Source organism: Equus quagga, chromosome 2, assembly GCF_021613505.1.
Source record: "Equus quagga isolate Etosha38 chromosome 2, UCLA_HA_Equagga_1.0, whole genome shotgun sequence".
Classification (NCBI taxonomy): Eukaryota; Metazoa; Chordata; class Mammalia; order Perissodactyla; family Equidae; genus Equus; species Equus quagga.
In genome coordinates this window covers 94,417,140-94,438,373 of record NC_060268.1, presented here as the reverse complement: position 1 = coordinate 94,438,373, position 21,234 = coordinate 94,417,140, and the positions used below count along the sequence as shown (strand labels likewise).

Genomic DNA, 21,234 nt, shown 5'->3' with positions numbered 1-21,234 from the left:
ACAGCTTAGTGCGATGCTTAGCGCACTTTTAAGGTCTCAAAAATGCCAGCCATCATTGCCGTTATGTGCCTGCCCTCGCCAGCTGTACCAATACAAAGCCTTTAAAGGTCACCAAGAGTCACTTCCACATCGATGATTTTTCCCCAAGCATGTGGTCTTCACACCTGTCAATCATCTTCAACTCCCCTCACTCTGTCCCACAGGCAATAAATCACCAATATGCAGACTTGCAAAGGGGCCCAAATACAATGGTGCGAACCAGCCTCTCTCAAGGTCTCAGTGATGTTCCTACCCCAGGTGACTCCGATGAAAGGGAACTTCATCCCCCTACAGTCCCTTCTCAACCTGGAGTCCTGAGCCTATTCCCTTCTCAGAAGATTCTATTCAGAGGCTGTGTCTTGTTCTCCCCTGGTAGCTGCTGTGCCCAGAGCAGTGGCTGCCTCTTGTGCCAGCCTCGCCTCTGCTACGGGAGCAGCTGAGCTGGAAGAACTCTGCGGGCCTGCTGACCAACGCTGAGGCAGGACCGGTGGCCAGGGAAGTGTCTTTCTACACCTCCGGCTCCCTTGAGTGGCCATATAACATCTTGGGTTAACTGGACAGGGGGACACACTGTAGAGCAGAGAGGCTGTATCCCCAGCCAAGATGAGTTTGAACTCTCTGCAACTGATGTGAACTCTGGCACATTTGCCACAGATACCATCTCCCAAGAGGCTGCATCAACGGAGGGCTGCAGAGGCAAGGGTGACCTAAAATCACGGATAATGGGTAGCACTGCTGTGCGGTGGTAACGTATGTTGCTGCTGTGTTTGAAAGTGTGTGTGCCCTGAAAATTAGCTTCAGACATAATATTGGAGCTTAGAACCGAGGTCTCCGGGCTTCCCAGTCAGGTCCCCCATTACCTGCCAAGCGAGGGAATGGAGGAAGGGAATGGGCATTGATCCTTGTGTTCTAAGATGTCTCCACCTGCACTTAGTTAGAGAAGTTGATTCAGTACCGCAAAACCTTAAACGGAGAAAATATTCTCAATATGTGTCCTACAGGTGGGCTGTGGGGGTAGGGAGGGCAGCTGATAAATAATACTCCTTTTTTTCCCCTCGCAAATATGGAACCAATTGATAAATCTAAGACACATGAAACAGATGGATTTGAGGTTTAACCCATCAGCTTTATTATTAACAAGCTGATCAGAGAATGTGTCTTTAGACATACGACAACATCCGCTGTATACACGCCCCCTCCTTATCACCCCTGCACACGCAGGGACGGCCCACGCAGGGAAGTTCAGGTCAGTAATGGATGCATTGTCACCCAGGATGGCAGCCTGGTACCTGTCCCAGGTGAGAGGAAGAGAGAGTAACAGGCTTTTGATAATTAGCTCCTTCAAATGGAGAAATGTGAACCAATGAATGTCAGTTTCTTCCTAATCACACAACTTGCTCCACCCCCAGGAAGAGAGTAAGGAGTGGGAAGAGAGGCGAGGGGTTTCCCTCTGGACGCAAGTCCCTGCCCCTGAAAACGTGAGGGGAGGGAAAGGAGGGCCCTCCCCAAGCACAAGTGAAAGCTGGGTCTGCCTTGTAAACTGACATCACTCTTCCATCACAGAGAATCCTAATGCCGCCTCCCATGAGGGTTGTTGTTTTGAAAGTCGGGAAAGTCTGTAGTCAAATGCAGTCATTTGTATCCTGTACAGGTACAAGTCACGGGGCGGAAGTGCAGTTACTCGTGGCACTGCTGGATGGAGAGCTCACCCCTTTGCGTTCACACCTTTCAGGTCCAAGGTCATTACTCAGTGACCACAGCCTGGGGCAGCTATGGGCTGCGCCTGGGTGTGGATCCTAAAGAGGTCCCGTGTCTATGAGTGTCAGCCAAGCAACCTCGCCCAACACTTCACTAAACACACAGAGAACACTTTGACACGCACCACCCTTTGCCTGGATCCTGCCTGTCCCCACCCTTTGCCTAATTTACTCCTCCTCATCCTTTGGTCTCAGCTCATTAGCTCATTGGCCACTTTCTCAGGAAGGTCCTCTCCTAACACCTTCGTCCCCACTCCTCAAGCCTTTACTGTCCATTCTCATGGAACTATGTTCCTTTCCTTTGCAACATCCGTTTGGGATGTGTTTTGTGTTTGTTGGTGGGATTCTTTGCTCAACTTCCATCGGCCCCATAGACTACCAGCTTCAAGAGGACAGGCACTGTGTCTGGTTTTGCCTCCTGCCATATCCCCAGCACAGGGGCTGGCACATAGAAGGGGCTCAAATATTTGTAGAAGAGTTGAATAAATGAAGAAGTGAGTGACTTTACCGCCACACCAGAGAACAAAGATTAAAACCAAGGCAATCCACTCTCCCCCTCTGTGAAAACTCAGCAAGACTGAAAAGAATCTCACAGAGGATCGTCAAGAACTTGAGCTCTCAAGGCACTACCAGGGGTCAAATCCCACTTTTCAGCCCTTATTGGTAGTGTGACCTTAGGCAAATTACGTCACTCGGCTTCAGTTTCTTCTCCTGTTATCTGAGGATGGTAAGAGGGTCCACTCTATAGAGTTCTTGTGAGGATGAACCGAATGTAAAGTGGCTAAAACCGTGCCTGGCACAGAGTAAGCACTCAGTAAACACTGGTGATTATCGTTCCTCAAGGAGGGGTGGTTGGGAGGTGGGTAGAATAGAACTTCTATGTTTTCTTCAGGTAGAAAGTGAGGTTATCAGCTGGCGATGGGGTGGAGGATGAAGGAGATGGAGGTTTGAAATGGCTGTTACAAGACTGGGAAAGGGAGTTGACATGACTGCAAGACAAAGTTGAGGGCTCAGCTGAGGCTGAAGACTGTGAATCTGGAGCAGCACCAAGCAGCAGAACTGAGTAATTTCTCAAGCAGTTCTCAGAGCCAGAGAGGAGGAGCGGGCAGAGGGGAGAGTCGGATTGATCCGTGACTGGGGTTTTGTAGGGTAGTAATCTCAGCATTAAAAGTAGGACAGAGGCAGGATATTGGCAAAGGACGCGATCTGGTGCATGTAAGAATTTAGTGTATAGCAAAGGTCGTATTTCAAAGAAGAAAATAAAGATTATTCAATAAACAATCATGGGACCATTGGGTAAACTCTTTTGGGGAAAGACAAAATTAGATTTTTGCCTAATATAACATATTAAAACAAATTATAAATAAATTAGAGTGAAGGTAGAAGAAAGCGAGGAAAGAAAGAAGAAAACTAAATGAACTATAGGTGACAATTTGCATGACTTTGGCAAGGGAAAGCCTTTTACCTTTTTTCCAAGCCCAACAACCAGATCAGAAACCATAAATAAAAAGACTGATATGACTAAAGAAAATGCAAAACCTCTGTATGCCAAAAAATTCTATGAAAATTAATTCTCAGAGTTCAAATGGGGAAAACATTCGCAACATAAATGAGCAAAAAGGGATTTGTGTCTTCAACATATCAAGTGCCCTTTCCAATCCATAGGGGATGAAGACACTAACAGAAAAACAAAGACATACATAGGCATTCACTAAAGAAGAAACGCAAATGATTGATAAACATGAAAAATCAAGAAAATATTAATCAAAAGAATTATATGTTTAGTCTTTAAGAGAGAGTGCTCAATCAATAATGTTGGGAAAATTGGCCAAACTTTTGAAAAAAAATAAATTATGTCCTTACCTATGTCAGACAGAATTAATGCAAGAGGAATTAAAGATTTAAATGTCAAGGAGAAAATTATGAATGAGGAGAAATAGAAAATTATATTTTTATATTCTTGATAAGGAGAAAAGTTTTCTTGACCTAACACCAAGGTTGACAATTTTGACTGCATACACATTTAAAACTTCTGTGAGGCCAAAAAAAAAAAAAAAAAGCTTAAAGACAAACAGGAATGAAGTCTTCATAACAGGCTAAGCAAGGAGCTAATATAGAGAGTTCCTGAAAATCAATTTAAAAAAAGCTGAACACACCAAGTAGAAAATGCCCAATGTCTGGTACATAATAAGCGTTCAATAAAATAAACAAATGATATAAACAGGCAATTTACATAAGAATAAATTAAAACAGTGAAAAGATGTTTTGCTTATCCTTACAAAAATCAAAGAAATGAGGATTTAAACAATTAAACATTATCACTTTTACTTTCAAATTGACAAAGATTTTCAAAGATGGATAACGCCAAGTTGGCATGAGGTTGTAGGGAAATAAGATTCTCACACTTTGTAGGTGGGAGGGTAAGTTGAAATAACCTTTCTGGAAGGCAGTTTGCCAATGGGTATCAGATCCTTAAAAATGTGCACACCATTTGACCAGGAATTCTCTTCCTAGGAATTTATCTTAAGGAACTGGGTATGGACATGTGTGTAGATTTGTTCATAGGGCTGTTCATCACAGCTTTATTATATGGCTAACAGTTGTAAGCCACCTTAATGTCCAATAGAAGGATTGGTTAAATAACTTTTGGCAGACTTACAGAGAGGAACCCTAGATTACCATTAAAAAATCATGTAAGAGAACATTTATTGACATGAAGAGATCCATGATATACTTTTAAGTGGATAAAGTAAATTACAAAGCAATCTGTGTAATGTAAAGAGTGGTTACTTCTGGGGATAAGCTTTATTTTTATTTTCCTTTTGTGGTTTTCCTATATTGTCCCAATTTTCTTCATACATACTGATTCGTAATCAGAAGGCACACAGTAAATGTTATTTTACTTGGGGATAAATGAGAAACATGAGGAATAAAATATCATATGCCTAAATATTTCAGTTCTCTCAGATCTCTCCAGCCTGTGGACACAAATGGGGACAAATTATCAAAAATAGTTCTGGTTTAACAAGACAAGGATGCCCACTCTCACCACTCTTGTTCAACATAGTACTGGAGGTTTTGGCCAGAACAATCAGACAAGGGAAAGGAGTAAAAGGAATGCAAATAGGGAGTGAAGAAGTGAAACTCTCACTGTTTGCAGATGACACGATGTTATATATAGAAAACCCTAAAGAATCCATTGGAAAACTAATAGAAATAATTTACAACTACAGTAAAATTGCAGAATACAAAATCAACTTACAAAAATCAGTTGCATTTCTGTATTCTAATAACGAACCTACAGAAAGAGAACTCAAGAATACAATTCCATTTACAATTGCAACAAAAAGAATAAAATATCTAGGAATAAATTTAACCAAGCAGGTGAAGGACTTATACAACAAAAACTGTAAGACATTATTGAAAGAAATAGATGATGACGTAAAGAGATGGAAAGAGATTCCATGCACATGGATTGGAAGAATAAACATAATTAAAGTGTCCATACTACCCAGAGCAATCTACAGATTCAATGCCATCCCTATCAGAATCCCAATGACATTCTTCACGGAAATAGAACAAAGAATCCTAAAATTCATGTGGGGCAACCAAAGACCCCAAATTGCTAAAGCAATCCTGAGAAAGAAGAACAAAGCTGGAGGCATCACAATCCCTGACTTCAAAATATACTACAAAGCCATAGTGATCAAAATGGCATGGCACTGGTACAAAAACAGGCACACAGATCAATGGAACAGAGAACTGAAAGCCCAGAAATAAAACCACACATCTACGGACAGCTAATCATCAACACAGATGCCAAGAACATACAATGGAGAAAAGATAGTCTCTTCAATAAATGGTGTTGGGAAAACTGGACAGCCACGTGCAAAAAAATGAAAGTAGAGCAATATCTCACGTCATACACAAAAATAAACTCAAAATGTATCAAAAACTTGAAGATACATCCTAAAACAATAAAACCCTTGGAAGATAATATCAGTAGTACACTCTTTGACATCGAGCTTAAAAGGATCTTCTCGAATACGATGTCTTCTCAGACAAGGGAAACAAAAGAAAAAATAAACAAGTGGGACTTCATCAGACTAAAAGAGATTCTGCAAGGCAAAAGAAACTAGGCTCAAAACAAAAGGACACCCACCAACAGGTAGAAAATATTTGCAAATCGTATATCTGACAAGGGGTTCATCTCCATAATATATAAGGAATTCACACAACTGAACAACAAAAAAAACAAACAGCCTGATCAAAAAATGGGCAGAGCATATGAACAGACATTTTTCCAAAGAAGATATACAGATGGCCAATAAGCACATGAAAAGATGTTCAACACCACTAATGATCAGGGAAATGCAAATCAAAACTACACTATGATACTACCTTACACCTGTTAAAATGGCTATAATCACCAAGACTAAAAATAACAAATATTGGAGAGGGTGTAGAGAGAAGGGGAACCCTCATTCACTGCTGGTAGGAATGCAAACTGGAGCAGCCATTATGGAAAACAGCATGGAGATTCCTCAAAAAACTAAAAATAGAACTACCATATGACCCAGCCATCCCACTACTGGGTATCTACCCAAACAACTTGAAATCAACAATCCAAAGTAACATATGTACCCCTATGTTCACTGCGGCACTATTCACAATAGACAAGACATGGAAACTATCCTAGTGCCCCCATCAACTGATGACTGGATAAAGAAGATGTGGTATACATACAATGGAATACTACTCAGCCAGAAAAAAGATAAAATCATCCCATTTGCAACAACATGGATGGATCTGGAGGGAATTATGCTAAGCAAAATAAGCCAGACTGAGAAAGACAAACACCAGATGATTTCACTCATATGTGGAATATGAACAAACACACAGACAAAGAAAACAGTTCAGTAGTTACCAGGGGAAGGGGGGTGGAGGGTGGGCACAGTGGGTGAAGGGGAGCATTTATGTGGTGACAGACAAGAAATAATGTACAACTGAAATTTCACAATGATGTAAACTATTATGAACTCAACAACAACAAAAAAAATTGTTCTGATTTCAGGGTCTCTTAACCCATCTCGAGCCATTCCTCCTGGCTCCCCCCAAGCCTCGCCAAGTAATTTCTGGGAGGAGATGGAGGGTATCACAGGTGCTCACCATCTTGAGCTCCTTCAGGTCTGCTGCTGTGAAGCCACCTATGACTGTGACACTGTGACCAAAGGGACCTGCCTGGACAGGATGCACGCCCCAAGACACTATCTTCTGGACTCCAAATAGCCAGCGCAAAGTGAGGCCCAGGGTGCTGAGGTCCCCACTCACTGAACCGCTACCAGGGGGACGAGTCCCCCTCTCCCATTCTGGCCACATGTTGACAGTTGGGCCCCAGAATCCCCCCGACCCTACCCCGCCCTTCACAAACCTCCCTCCGCTCCTGCCTTCAGCTCTTATCTTAGTGAACCTCACACGGGCTCCTGATCCAGTCCCATCGGAGCCTGCTGTTTCTGAGACCATCTTATCCTCACTCCCCGACACACACACATATTGGCTCAAGGCTCCTCCCTCCTCCCTTGGCCGGAAATGACAGGGGACGAGCCCCAGGGAAAATGGCGTGATTAGTCTCGCACAGCTTTGACAGTGGACAAAGGTTTATTGCCTCCCTGGTGTGTACAGAGTATGTTTGAAATGGACAGGAGCCCACACCCAGGGACTTCCACCCTGGTTCTGTCACCATCGTCTGGCGAGGGAGAGAGATTCTGTGGTGAATACTCACATTCTTAGCCTAAGATTCACCTGATAATTGCATCTTCTAAGGTTGTCCAGCTTTTGCTGTGTGGAGCCTCCTCACTTCAAGGATGCTGTGCACTCCTCAGGGTGGCAGGCCCCAGGGCACCTTGTCGCCAACAGGTCTCAGTTTCCCCAGAGATCTTGGTTTCTGCACCAGCTGTGCCAAGCACCGGAAGAGTGAAACCACAGTGGGACACGGAGGGGCCCCCTGCTCAGGAAAGCAGGCTTGTGCCTTGAACACTTGTCATGGAACATGCCCGCCCACATGGCCTCACTTTCTGCCATTGATGGTGAAACCTGTCCCACGTCTGCAACGGTGATGGAGCCTGGAGGGTAGGGCCTGGCACTGCCTGGCAATGAATGCCTGAGGCGTTTGGTGAGTCCAGGAGCCCACGGATGGGGCGGAGGGCGGGGATGTCTCCAGTCAGTGTTTAAGGGACAGGAAATTCCTACTGGCAGGATGACTTCATGCTGACGGTGCTGGGGAGCGCCTGCCCGGGGCTTAATCTGGGAGAGGCACAGCACCCTGTCCCAGGACACGCCGAGGCCACCACCCGCCTTGTTTCTTGGAGGCGAGGAGGGAGGAGGGCATGGGGAGTATCTTTAGAGTCTCGGAAGCTTAAGCTGTTTGCAGACTCCAGAGCTTGGATCCTGCACAGTCCGGCCACCGCTGGTCCAACCCCTTCCTGCATGCCTTCGTGTTAGGTTCTTGGGCTCTCTGGTGGGTGCCTAGGGAAACCCGGACCCCACACCCCCACGTGGCTGAAAACTAGCCCCTTCCCCAGAGCCCAGGTTCCGCACACCCGCAGGATCCCGCCCCTTGGACAGGGTTATGAATAGGGGGTGGAGGCAAGGTGAGCTCCCTGTGCTAGGGGCGTGGAGGGGGGATGAGTAGGGGTGGCCGGGCAACAGGGAGAAGCTTCAGCCCGAGGTGGCCCTAATTAGAACGGAGGGCGGGGCAGGCGCCTGTCCAGTGCCATCCAGGGGACCCCGGGCACCTGTCAGTAACCGTGGCTCCCTCTCAGCCCTCGCCCCGGACGTGGCCATTCCCTGTAACTCTGGAATCAGCGATCAGGACATGCTTAGCGTGGGGACGTCCCTTCGGAGACCAGCAGGGCGAGGGGGTGGGGGACCGCGGCTGGGACTCCAGCGCCAGGGCCGTGGGTGGGGTTGCACACTGCGGGCAGACGTTGCTGGGCCTGGGACCTGCCATCTGTGGAGGAGCCCAGGCCTCAGGGTGGTGGAATCGTCCTCAGGGTGGCTGGGGGCTGCTGGGAGAGGCAGCCGCATCTGGGCTCAGTTGCACCAGGCCTCTGGCGCTCCCTCCAGGTCACAGGTGGCATGGGTCGATGTGTGATCCTCAGGGCTCATGGGTTGCAGTGAGCATCTCCCCCAACCCCCAGCGGGTGGACAACGCCTGCACAGGATGCACTGAGTGGTGTGGTGCAAAGAGCCCACCTTTCTTTTTGGGGGCTTAGGGGTCATATACCCTTTGTTGGCTTCCCTTCCTTGTCTGTGATGTCTCCTGCTGTGTAGCATGAATGGACCCAATGGTCCGACTGAAGATGGAAGGATGTATTGATGGAGTGGCTGTAGTAGCTGCCTCTGGTCCAGGTCTGGAGGAATCCAGAAGCAGGCTCCCCTCTCATCCAGTCCTGGAAGGGCCCCAAAGTCAAGAGCAAGTCCTGCCGCTCCCCCCCACCCACCCACCCACCCTGCATGGGGTAGGGGAGGGAATGGGCGAGCTCCAGAACCCGAGGTGCTCTGGGCCCTGAAGAGAGGAGGTGGGAGGTGACCTGACATGGGAGGGAGAAGCAGTAAGGCACTCTCGCTTGCACCCCCAAGGAACTCAGCTCAGAACTCAGTCACAGAAAAGCGGAAATGGAGCATTAAGTGTCTCAGACTAGAGAAGGAGCCCTGGGGAGGACAACATTTGCAGAGTCTTCTGGGGAGATGACTTCTAAGCATTTAGATCTTGTCTATTCAGTGTACTTGCTTTTATTTATGGTTCTTCATCTGTTGAGCCTGGGCAGTGAGCACAGAAGATACAACTCTTAGAAGATATAAGACAGCTTGGCGATGAACACCTATAAGTGTCCCCGCCTTGAGGAAAAATAGGAAAAGAAACGGACTGGAGACCTGGGCAAAGGGCCTGGAGAAAGCACTTGCCTGTACCCCCTAGAATGGCAACTTACTGCAGGCGGGGATTTTGGTCTGTTTTGCTCACTGCTTTGTCTCCAGCAACTAAAATAGTGCCTGGCCCGTAGAAGACAGCCAATAGATATTTGAGGAATGAAGGAAGGAATGAGTGATGCAGGAAGGTAAACCCCAAACCTGCCACTGCCCACCTCGCAGCAGAGTAACGACTTCTCTGGGAACCCGTCCTTGATTCAGCCCTGCGGGGTGTCACTCACTCCCTCCGTCATTAACGGCCACATTCACTGGCGGCCACCAAGCAACAGGAATGGCAGGTGTTGGGCAGGACACTATGAATCAGACTGCCCTCTGGGAACTCCCGTTCCAGTGGGGAAAACAGACAAGTAAAGAGACAGGTGTCCTCAGTGAGGTGATTACGGGAGAGGATGTGTGCGTATACACAAGGAGGACACAAGTGACAGGGACTAGTGAGCCCAGAGTGATTTCACCCAGGGCTCAGGAGCAGGACTTTTTGAGTTCCAGGCAGATCCAGGCTTGAATCCAGCCCCACGTGGTGTAACAGTGGGCTAGTTCCTTAACCTATGCTTTCATTTCTTGTCTACCAAAAAAAAAAAGGGACGGGATGCCCTCCTCCTAGTTTTGTGGGAGGATGAAATTGAGATAATTCATGTTAAATGCTGAGCCCAGGGCCAGATACTTAATAAATGTTAGTGACGGTATTTTTATTATTAAGGTATTAAAGAGGAGGTGACATTTGAGCTGAGGCTTAAAGGAGGACAAGAAAAAAAAAGAATAGCTCTAGGTGATAATGAGTGAAGTGCTGGGAACTAAGCATGTCTGTAGAGGGGAATAAAGGTGGGAGAGCAGCGTTCGTGGCCTCTGTCTGCCCTAGAAAGGAAACAGAAAATGTCTGATGAGAAGAGTAGCGTGGGGTTTGAGTGGGAGATGGCAGAAATTTGGAAGAACTGCCTTGGGGATGGGACAGGAGCTTACCAGGGGAAAGTATAACAGTAGATGGGATCTGTAAAGACTCCAGTTATTAGGCTGAAAACCTACTATTTTAATGGGCCAATCAAAAAATGTTCTGGCCAGGAGAGAGAACCAAGGAAAATGGTGGGGCCAGACTGGAATTGGAGCTGGTCAGGAGGTGCTGGAGAAGGAGATGGGAGTAAGTGACAGAGAGAACTGCTGAGTGTGTTGCTAAAGAGACCAATGACTCCAGGACCTGATGCAGAGCCTGCCAGGTAGACGTCATCCCCTAACTAGTCACTGAATTCATAAATGGAGGAAGGAAGGAATGCACAAAATGAACCTACGTTCTAGCTCAGTGAAGAAAACAATTGAAGACAGATGTAGGGGTGTCTGGTCATTGCCTACTGAACCTATTCACTACTGATGAAAGGACTCCAATGCATCCTTGACCTCAGGACAATCATCATGGTTGGCCTAAACCACTTGGAGTAATCCTGTTCTCCTTTGTTTTGGTGAATAAGACATAAAGGAACTCTGGACCACAGCCCTTCACAGTGAAAAGACATCACTTTCTGTCTTTGCCCCTCTCCTTCCACATTGGCCCACTGGTGTCAAACTATGATATCTGGAGCTGCAGCAGCCCCGCAGACAAGCAATGGACAAAAAGCCAACATGCTGAGGATGAGAGAGTATAAAAACAGAGCCTGGGTCCCCATTGGCGTGGCTGAGCTGCCACACCAGTCCTGGAACCACTTAGCTCCAGACTTCTTGTTAAGTGAACAGTAAGTACCACTTTGGATTAAGCCACTTGTGGCTTGCTGTCACTTCCAGCTGAACACATCCTAACTGGCACAATGGGCAGGGCCACCATTTGCACAATTCACATTGTGGTCTGTGTGGAAGCATCGCAGGAGTTGTGTAGAGTGGCCTCTTGTCAACTGGGGAGAGCTGGTGGCCTGGGAAAGGGGTCTGAAAGTCTTGAGGGCTTTGAAAAGTGGGTTTATAGGACCTGAAAAGACAAAAGACAAGACTTCAAGCGCCTAGGTTCCAAGGATGCTCTTCCCAGGGGGCTTTCTCCACCTCCACTCCTGTGCTTCCCTCCTCGACTGACCACCCACAGGTTTTGCCACTCAGCCAATCTCCACCACACCACCCCGCCCCCTTTGCCTAGGGCCTGCAGTCTCCACTGGCGCTTCTCTTGGTGTCTCCATCACCTGGCTTTGGGGAGGCACCCTCTCTCTTCCCCCTTCCATATGGAGAAGGGAAGGTACGGCCCATGCATAACAAACTCCCCCTAAGGCCAGCAACCTTCTTATGGCTCCTTCTACTGGGGATGGGGGAGTAGTTGGGTCTCTGGGAGCAGGATCGGTCCTTACACCTCCCAGCAAGCCTTGCATATAGTGGCCACACTTGCTGGAAGACCCCTGGATTCTCTCAAGATTGAGCTGCTTACTGACTTAACCTGATTTCCAAGACAACAGGAAAATTCCCCTCTCATCCTGTCACTGCCCGATTGGCCATCCTCTGTGCCTCTGGGTGTCTATTCGGACCCACACTGCCTGCATGTTCAGCCTTCCCTCCCTGCCAGATTGGAAACCTTGCAAGTTGAAGGTGCAACTATATTTTCTGATTCTTTAAGAACTTGGGGCCAAATTGCTCCTTTGGGTCCCTTGACTCTACTTTCGAAAATTGATACCCTGCTGATCACTTTAGCCCAACTTTGGAACTATTGCTGAGTCTGTGTGTGTGTGTGAGTGTGTGTGTGTGTGGTAGAAAAGTACTTCTTGATTGTCTTAACTTTATAAAGGACTGAACTCTCCAGGGACCCTAGATCAGCCCAGATGAATAATGTAGTTCCAGTAGGAGCAACTGAAATCCTAACCACAGGGTAATTCTCCTAAGAGCTCCCGGACCTCACTTGTCAATTTCCTGTAGCATGAAGAAAGCTACCTTGTTGGCACAAGCTCGCCCACCGCTGCTTCATCAGGACCCAGCACAGTGATGGGCACCCAGTAGGTCCTCAACAAATATTTAAGGAAGGCATGAGTATTGATATTAAGCTTATTTAGCAGGGTCAGAATTTTGGGTTAAAATATTAAAATTCCTTGCTTTTCCTAGAGAGTATATAAACGATAGCTAATAGAGTTGTAGATAGTGCATGCTTTGACTAAGATAGATAAAGATTAATTATTTAAGTCCATATAAAGAACTACAAGCAAGTCAAGTGGCACAGGAATTGAAAAGCATCGTAAGGACATTTAAGCTGGAAGTCAGTGGCGACCTAAGGGAGAGCAATTTCTGTAGACTGATGACAGGTGAGCTCAGATCGCTGAGGCCTGAGGGATGCACGAGGAACCAGAAATGGAGAGAACCAAGGACAGACAACTCTTTGAAGAAGCTTAATTGTGAAGGGAGAAAGGGGGCAGGATTTCTCAGGGCATCGGGCATTTTTCTACTGCCCTCCCTTCCCCGGCACCTGAAACTACAGACGTAAAAATCAGCTTATCAAAGTGCACCCAGAAAAAGCATCCAGAGCCAACCTTCTCACCCCCAATGACCTCCCAGGAGAGGGAAGACAAAACATCAAAATGCCGTACTTTGTATTAAATCCCAGTCTTTTGAAAGTTTCCTCTTTCCCTTCTCCACACAGTCCCACTTGATCATTGCCTTGGAGACACAAGGTGAATGGCTCTTGGCCTCTTGGTCCAAGGGTCCTTTGAGAATTTAATCATAGTTATGGAGAAAAAAAAAAAGTATGTAATATGTAAATTCACAAAATATTACATATACTCAAAGGGGATTCGTAGACCCCCTGAAGCCCATGGCAGAGAATCGTGAATCTCAGGTCTAGTGCCCCCTCCCTGAGGGGATGGGTGGTTGGCTAGGAGTCGTGACTCCAAAACTCCTGCAAGAAAGAGGGTGTCTTGGGGTGCCTGCTTCCAGAGATGTTTCACTGCACATTGTCTGGGAGATTCCTGAGGAACCCCTTCCCTTCTGAAAAAAAAAGACTATGGAAACTCTATAAAATTCATAAACTCACTCTGCTTTCCATGTTAAAATCCAGACGGAGTCCATAGGAGAGGGAAAAGTTTGGGAATTCCTTCCTGATTGGGCACAGGTGTGTCACACCCCACCCTCCCACCGCCTCCATCTCCCTGGCAATATGAGTGGAGGTGATGGAGGAGGAGTCCCTCCGGCCCCCCAGCAGCAGCGTGCTTCATGCTCCAAACAGTGTCTGCTCTTCTGGCTGAAGGAGGCTGCCGGGTGCCAGAGATGCCAGGAGGCTCAGCTCTGGTCCGGGGAGAGCAGTGTGCCTGCCAGGTGGATACTCAGCATCTCCTGAAACCACATGTGCTGGCACCCCCCAGAAGAAGGGGACATGAGCACACTTTTGATGCCCTCTAAGCCACATCTTTGCTGGATTTCTCTACGGTTGTGAGCCACGCAGTTCTGCTTTCATTCCAGAATGAACCAGGCTGAGGGTAGACCAGGAGATCAACTGTGTTGACGTGAAGATTTTTTTTCCCTCTACTTGTTTCACTTCTGTCCTCTCTTGAAGCTAAAGCTCCTGGGTCTTTGAATGCACGGCTTCCTGTCAGAAATATGTCTGGCAGTGAAAGCCACTCGTAACATCTCCAATTAGAAATCTGTTTCTTTTAAATCCCTAATTGGTTAAACACTAATATGGAAAAGGCACAAAGAGACACACAGTAAGTGGGACCCTTCCTGCTATTTGAGGTTTAATAGAGTCACCATTTAAATCATTAAATTCTCACCAAAACATGCAAAGCAGTGACAGATTATCTCAACTACTTTTCCTAATTCTTCCTGCCCATATCCTTCCTGGAACAGCCTGACTCTGAGCCTGAAGAGACCTCTGCTGTGACTTCAGCCTTATGCTGAGAGATGGCATAATAAGGTGGTCTTAAGATGCAGGTAGACCTGGGCTGACACCGCTAAGTAGGCGTCCTTGGAAGTCACTTCTCCTCCCTCAGGTACAGTTACCCCATATGTGCAATGGAAATGATAGCATCTAGCTCGCAGCACAGGGGGGATTAAATGAGATACGTCCACCAGGCACCTCCCACTGTGCCTAGCAATTCAACAAGGATGCTAAGTGGATGTGCTTTCTCTCTAAGAGGGAAGGGGCTCCGTGGGAGCTGCTGGACCACACACGAGGCTGGCTCGGGCATGCTTCTGCCCGAGAGGCAGAGGCGGTTTGTGAAGCAGAGGCGGCAGAATGGCAGGGTACAGGGCAGACGTGTGGTTCTGGGAGGTGAGCAACAGGCAGCTCCTTGGTTGCATCTCTGTGTGGTTTGTGAAGGGGTGAGGCAGACAGGGAGGCTGGCGGGGGGGGGGGGGGGGGGGTGTGCAGAATTGCAAGTGCTTCACCTTTAGCGACTGAAGAAACTACACTTCAGTTAGAAAGAACTGTCTGGAATGTAAAAAGGTCAGGAACTTTGGGGAAAAGCGGTCATGTCATTTTGGAATTTATCCAGGTGAAGCAAGGGCAGCCTGGGTGGGGTAACGAGGCTTCTGAGTCAGAGACAGAACTAGGCTGGAATCCTAGCTTGACCACTTGTAAGCGGAGGGACATTGCAGGTCAGTGTCCTCATCAGGGGAGTGCGGATAATAACACCTGCCTTCCAGGACTGCTGTGAGATAGTGCAGACGAGGCACCTCGCGAGGTAACCCCCATCACCGTGAGACAACGTTAGGTCATGAATCCTTGAGTCAGGAAAGCAGGTGCCAACCACTTTGGAGAAAACAGTTTGAACCACGGCTTTTACCTAAAACCTTCAAAAAAAGGAAATCCTTTTTGATAACGTTGTGAACAACCCAAGTGAGCTTCCCCATGCAGAGATGGGGAAGCTAGACAGGAAGTTCTCCATAGCTCAGGTGTTGAAGGACCATGTGTCTCAGATTGGAGGACACCTACCTAGGGAAAAATCAACCTTCATTTTCGCTTCTTTACCACTCCCTCCACACTACCTCCCCATCCAACTGCATCCTCTCTCTTCTTATCTCGTCCAGTGACGCTTATGGAGCATCTACACTTGCTGTCTACACATTCCACCTCTTAGTCCTCCTCAATCACCTATGATCTGCCCCCTCCCCCCACTACTGAGGTTGCCCTTACCAGGGTCACACAGGGACCTTCTAAGGACTTCCTTCAACATAGTTCTTACCTTCCATGGCCTGGGCAGCATCTCCATTCAGTTCAGAAAATATTTACTATATACCGGCTCTGTTCAGGGCACAAAAAATGCTAGGGTGACTGTGATACAGTCAACCACTTCTTCTTTTCTTAAAATTCTCTTTTTTCTTGGTTTTTATGGTACTTTTCTTCCTTCCTCTGCTTCTTGTCTGCTGGCTCATCTTCCCCAGTCACTGTTTAAATGGGGTCCCATCTTGGCTCCCTCCTCATTGCAATTAACAGGCTCTTTTTCCCAGAGAGCTAAGGATCAAATCCAGCCCAGATCTTGCTCCTCAGCTATCAATCCTCATTTCCTGCTCTCAGCTGACATTTTCAACTGAGACTCACAGGCCTCTCAGATCCCACCTATCTGAAGCAGACCTGTTCCCTACGGCCTGGGAGGCCCCCCACGTTGGACTTGCACCATCAGGCTGCTCCCAGCCTCCCCATACTTCATTCCATCCCTCCTTCTTTCTGTCCCTCCCATGAGCTCCCTCCTGCCCGGGGTTCTCACCTGTGGGCATCACTGCCTGGAGCACACTTCCTCCCTCTCAACCTGGTTCCTATTGCTCATCTTCTCAGGCCCCTTAGGAAGGCCACAAAATCACCTCGATGCATTGTTAGAAATGCAGATGTCTTGTCTCCTCGGACATCCTGAATCAGACTCTTGGGGAGGAAGTCCTGGAATTGTACGTTTTTATGAATCTCCCCAGGTGATTATGATGTACTCTCAAGTCAAGGAGGAACAAAAAAAGGGAGGGTATATTCTAGACGATTACAAGCGATAGTTGCCAGGATTGAACGATTGTCTGGATGTGGAATGTGAGGGAGAGGGAAGAAAGAAAAGCCCTCCGGAATTTGAAACTGGGAGACTGACCTACCGATGGGTGAACTGTGGGCGCCCTGAAGTGATTTTTGCGGGTAATTAATTCACTTGTTGTACCTTGAGTTTGTCACGCTAAGGAGACCCCAGTAGGAAATGAATAAAAATATTGCCAAAGTCCTTTCTGAAATTCATTTGTTTAAATTCAAAACTAACTTTTATTCTTCTCCTTTACCTAATGTTGAAACCCAAGTGGTAAACCCAAATAAAGGGATGGTACCAACGAACTTGAAGTAGATGCGTCTGAGTCAGTGTAGACTAGCAAAAGGGGAAAGTGTCTGGAGCAAATTGAAGCCTGAGCTGAAAAGAAGCTGCTTAATTAGAGCTCAAACTTATCAGCACATCTCATTCTTAACTATTTTCTAAAACAATTATCCTAATTTATGTTTTTCAATTGCAAAAGGAATAGTTACCCCTGAACCCCTACCTCCCACTTGCCAAAAATATGTAAGCCTTCTTGGAGAGTCTTTTGAAAATGGTCTCTTTTATTGGCACAGTTGTTTATTTGTATCTTAAAATAGCACCATGCAATGTATTGATAAATTCTCTCTCTACAGAGTCAACGCCGTGATCCTTGACATGCAAGATTAAATTAATAAGACAAAACATGTTTCCTAATTGTTCGTACTGTAAAGTCAAACCACTGAAATCTGAACCCTGAAATTATAGCTTGGTCTTAACACGGTCTCGCAGTATAGAAAATTACAACTGAACCCAAGTTTTTCAGTTCCTAAAGAGAATTAGAGACAAACAAATAGTAACCACTCACGATTAAGATAACTCTATTGTACATAGGGAGCCAACGAAGAGCGTTTTATGTTAACGTTTCTGTCTCAGGACCCACGCTTTCGTAGATATGAAAGTATTTAAATTTGCCATCACATTCCTTTATGGCCTTAAATCAGCAAAACCCAGGCTTCTGCCATGACTAGAACCAAATGTTATTTTCTAAAGAAGAGAGCTGCAGGATCAGGGAAGTGTCAGGCAATTCATCAGGAGGGAGGACAAGATGCCAAGACAAGCCCTTGATGCTTTAGGGCATAGAAGACACTTAACCCTTTCCATAAAATAGGATGGCTTTTTTTAAAATAGGGAAAACTTTTCTGAATTCACTCTTTCTTCTCAGTGCAAAGAGCCCTGGGAGTCCTAAATTGTAATGCAGCAACGAGAGAGAGATCTTCAGAGCTGGCCATCTAAAGCAGCACATCCCTTTGCAGACGGAGTGGAGTGCAGGATGGGGAGCCCTGAGGCCAGGTCAGTGGCAGAGCTGCGAGCTCTTCTCTGGCCTCCCAGGTCCCTCCCCACTGTGAGGCGGCCATCTGGAGCCTTCCACTTCTGTGCAGACTTTTAAACTAAACAAAAGCAGGGCTCGTGATTGACAAGGTTCTGACTGGACACCATCAGAATTAACTTTCACATGTGCCTAAATCCTGGAAAGAAAATATAGGTGGTACATTTTATGAGGCTCAGTCTAAAGTTCAAGTTGGAATAGTTGTCTCACTATTGAACAATGTTCATTTTGAAAAGTTCTATTATGTGTGTGGGTGTGGGTGTATGATGTTTTCACAACAGACATTGGGTTCAGTTCAATAAAGAATATGAAGGACCTTCTATGTATGGGCCCCATTCTAGAGATAACGGAGGAGAACAGAGGAAATATGGAACCAGCCTTCAAGGAGCTCACCATCCAGTGAGCAGACAGACAGACAGACCCTTAACGCAGTGGGTTAAGTATAGGCCAGAGGCAATGGCGTGCTGGAGGCAACTGGCCAGAGCCTGTTTCTTGCTAGCGAGTGTGCCTGTTGTCCCAACCCTGTTTCCAGTGCCTTCACATTGACAGCATGAAATGGACAGATGCTATAAAATCAGGGTTCTACAGAGCCAAGTGTTAAACACTTACCAGTACGACACTGGATAGGAGGTAACACAAGAGATGAGTTTTGAAGGATGAATAGGAGTCTGATGGAGGTCCTCAGGTGGAGTGGGTCAAGGGGAAGAAAAGGGTTCCAGCCAGGAGGACTGCAGACACAGAGGCACAGCAGGTGTAGGGAATACAAGGAGATCAGTGGCTCCCAAACTTTAATGTGCATCAGCATCACCTGGAGAGCTTGCGAAAATAATTTGTTGCTGGGCCCTGTCTCCAGAGGTCCTGATTTAACAAATCTGGGGTCAAGCCCAAGGATTTGCCTTTCTAAAAGTTTTGGGGTAATGCTAATACTGCTGGCCCGGAGACCACACTTGAAGAACCACAGAAATAGATGGTGGAACACCCCGTGCACGCCAAAAGACTTGGATTTTCTCTCGTTCCTCACCTTTCAAAGTGTAGGACCCAAAAAGCGAAACAAATGAACAAATAAAACAAAACAGAAATAGACGCACAGATACAGGAAATGGACTGGTGGTTACCAGAGGGGGATGTGTTGGGGGCGTGGTGAGATAGGTGAAGGGGATTAAGAGGTACAGACTTCCAGTTATAAAATAAATAAGTCATGTGGATGTACTGTGCAGCATAGAGAATATAGTCAATAATCTTGTAATAACTGTATGGTGACAGACTAGACTTATTGTGATCATTTCATAATGTACGTAAATATCAAATCACTATGATATACACCTGAAATGAATAGGATATTGTAGGTCAATTATTCTCCAATTACAAAAAGCAAAACAGGGCTGGCCCCATGGCCGAATGGTTAAACTTCTGCACACTCTGCTTTGGGGGTTCTCGGTTCACAGGTTCAGATCCAGCATGGACCTGTTCCACTCCTTGGCCATGCTGTGGAGGCATCCCACACACAAAATAGAGGAAGATTAGCACAAGATTAGAAATGGATGTTAGCTCAGGGCAAATCTTCCTCACCAAAAAAAGAAAAAAAAATTTTAAAGCAAAACACATACACAGAAGTGTGGTCTGGGGGCCAGCAGCATCAGCTTTCCCTGGGGGCTTGTTCTAAAAGCAGACTCAGGCTGCCATTTCAGACCTGTTGAATCAGAATCAGGCGTTCAACAAGACCCTGAGGAGATTCGCATGTGGATCAAAGTTTGATCAGTGCCGCTCTCTGTAGCTGGCTGGTTCTCAGTCCTGGCCCTGAATTAGAATCGCCTGGGGAGCTTTTCAAACACACCTCTGCCCAGGCCCAGCCTCCAGAGCCCTGATCTAATTGTTTGGGATGGAGCCTGGGTTTAAAAGCTCCCAGGTGATTCGCGTGTGCAGCCATGGCTGGGAACCGTGGCTGCAGCCATAACCCTCAGGTGGGAAAAAGGTCCCTTTGTCGGGGCAGCCGCTGTGAATAGTCCATGGCGAAAGTGTGAAACAGCAGCCAAAAAGCTGCAGAGTCATTGCCGACTGCTGAGAATGTGGCTGGGCGGGGACAGACAGGGAACGCTGGCTCTTCCTTGCCCCTTCCAGCTCCCTCGGGAATCTCAGGCTCCTTCGCGCCTCTCCTTTGTTTGCTCCTTTGGTCCCGCATTCTGTCTCTTACTTTCTCTTTCTCACTCCCTTAATGATGGAGAATGGAGTCAACAACAACAAAAAATGCTTTCCCCGTGAGCATATAATTTCAGTATGCAAAGTACTTTAATATATATCATCTCATTAGATAATTTGAAAAGGAGAACGTTTAAAAGCCCTTGTATTTATCTAACAAAGTTACAGGGCCTGGATCTGTCATTTAAATGACAGGTGAATTGAATGGTTTGGATTTCTCTCGCTCTCTGAAACAAAACCAACACCAATTACTAATTGAGGTGCTTTGCATTTGCAGGTGGCCCTTGACTGACCCTCCTCCCCCGCCACACACACACCTTAGATCCTGACCCTAAACAGGGGAGTGAGTTCCTCATCCTATTGCACATGTCTATGCAGCGTGTATTCCGAGAGCGCACTTAGCGTGTATGTATGAACTTATGCAGTCTTCTGGGACAGCTTGGCCATTCCAAACAGCTTTGCCATCTAATAAAAGCCATTAGCACTGAACTTCAAAAGCATTAGGCTAAGTGAAAGAAGCCAGACACCAAAGACCACCTATTGTATAATTCCATTTGTACGAAATGCCCAGAAAAGGCAAACCTATAGAGACCAAAGGTAAATTAGTGGTTACCTGGGGCCGGTGGGCACAGGAGTTTTGGGGGGGGGGGGAGGAGAGTGATAGAAATGTTCTAAAATTAGATTATGGCTATGGTTGCACAATTCTATAAATAGACCCCCAGCCATTGAATTGTACTGGTAAAACGGATGAATTCCATAGTACGTAAATTATACTTCGATAAAACTATTTAAAAAATAAGAACAGCCACAAAACATTAGCATTAAGTATTTCTCCACCTTCAAGTACGCTTTTTCCACCCTCCTCCTCCTCTAGTAATAATGTACAGCGAGGCAGAAGGAGGAAGACGGTTTTAATGCAAACTAACTTACTCGAGAAAAAAATACA

The 21,234-nt window shown here is 46.6% G+C and overlaps 1 protein-coding gene across 1 annotated transcript in view; it reads left to right on the top strand.

Annotated features, from left to right (window-relative positions):
* Positions 1 to 21,234, top strand: part of BNC1 (basonuclin 1) — a 117,311-nt gene that overhangs the window by 340 nt on the left and 95,737 nt on the right. The window lies entirely within an intron of this gene.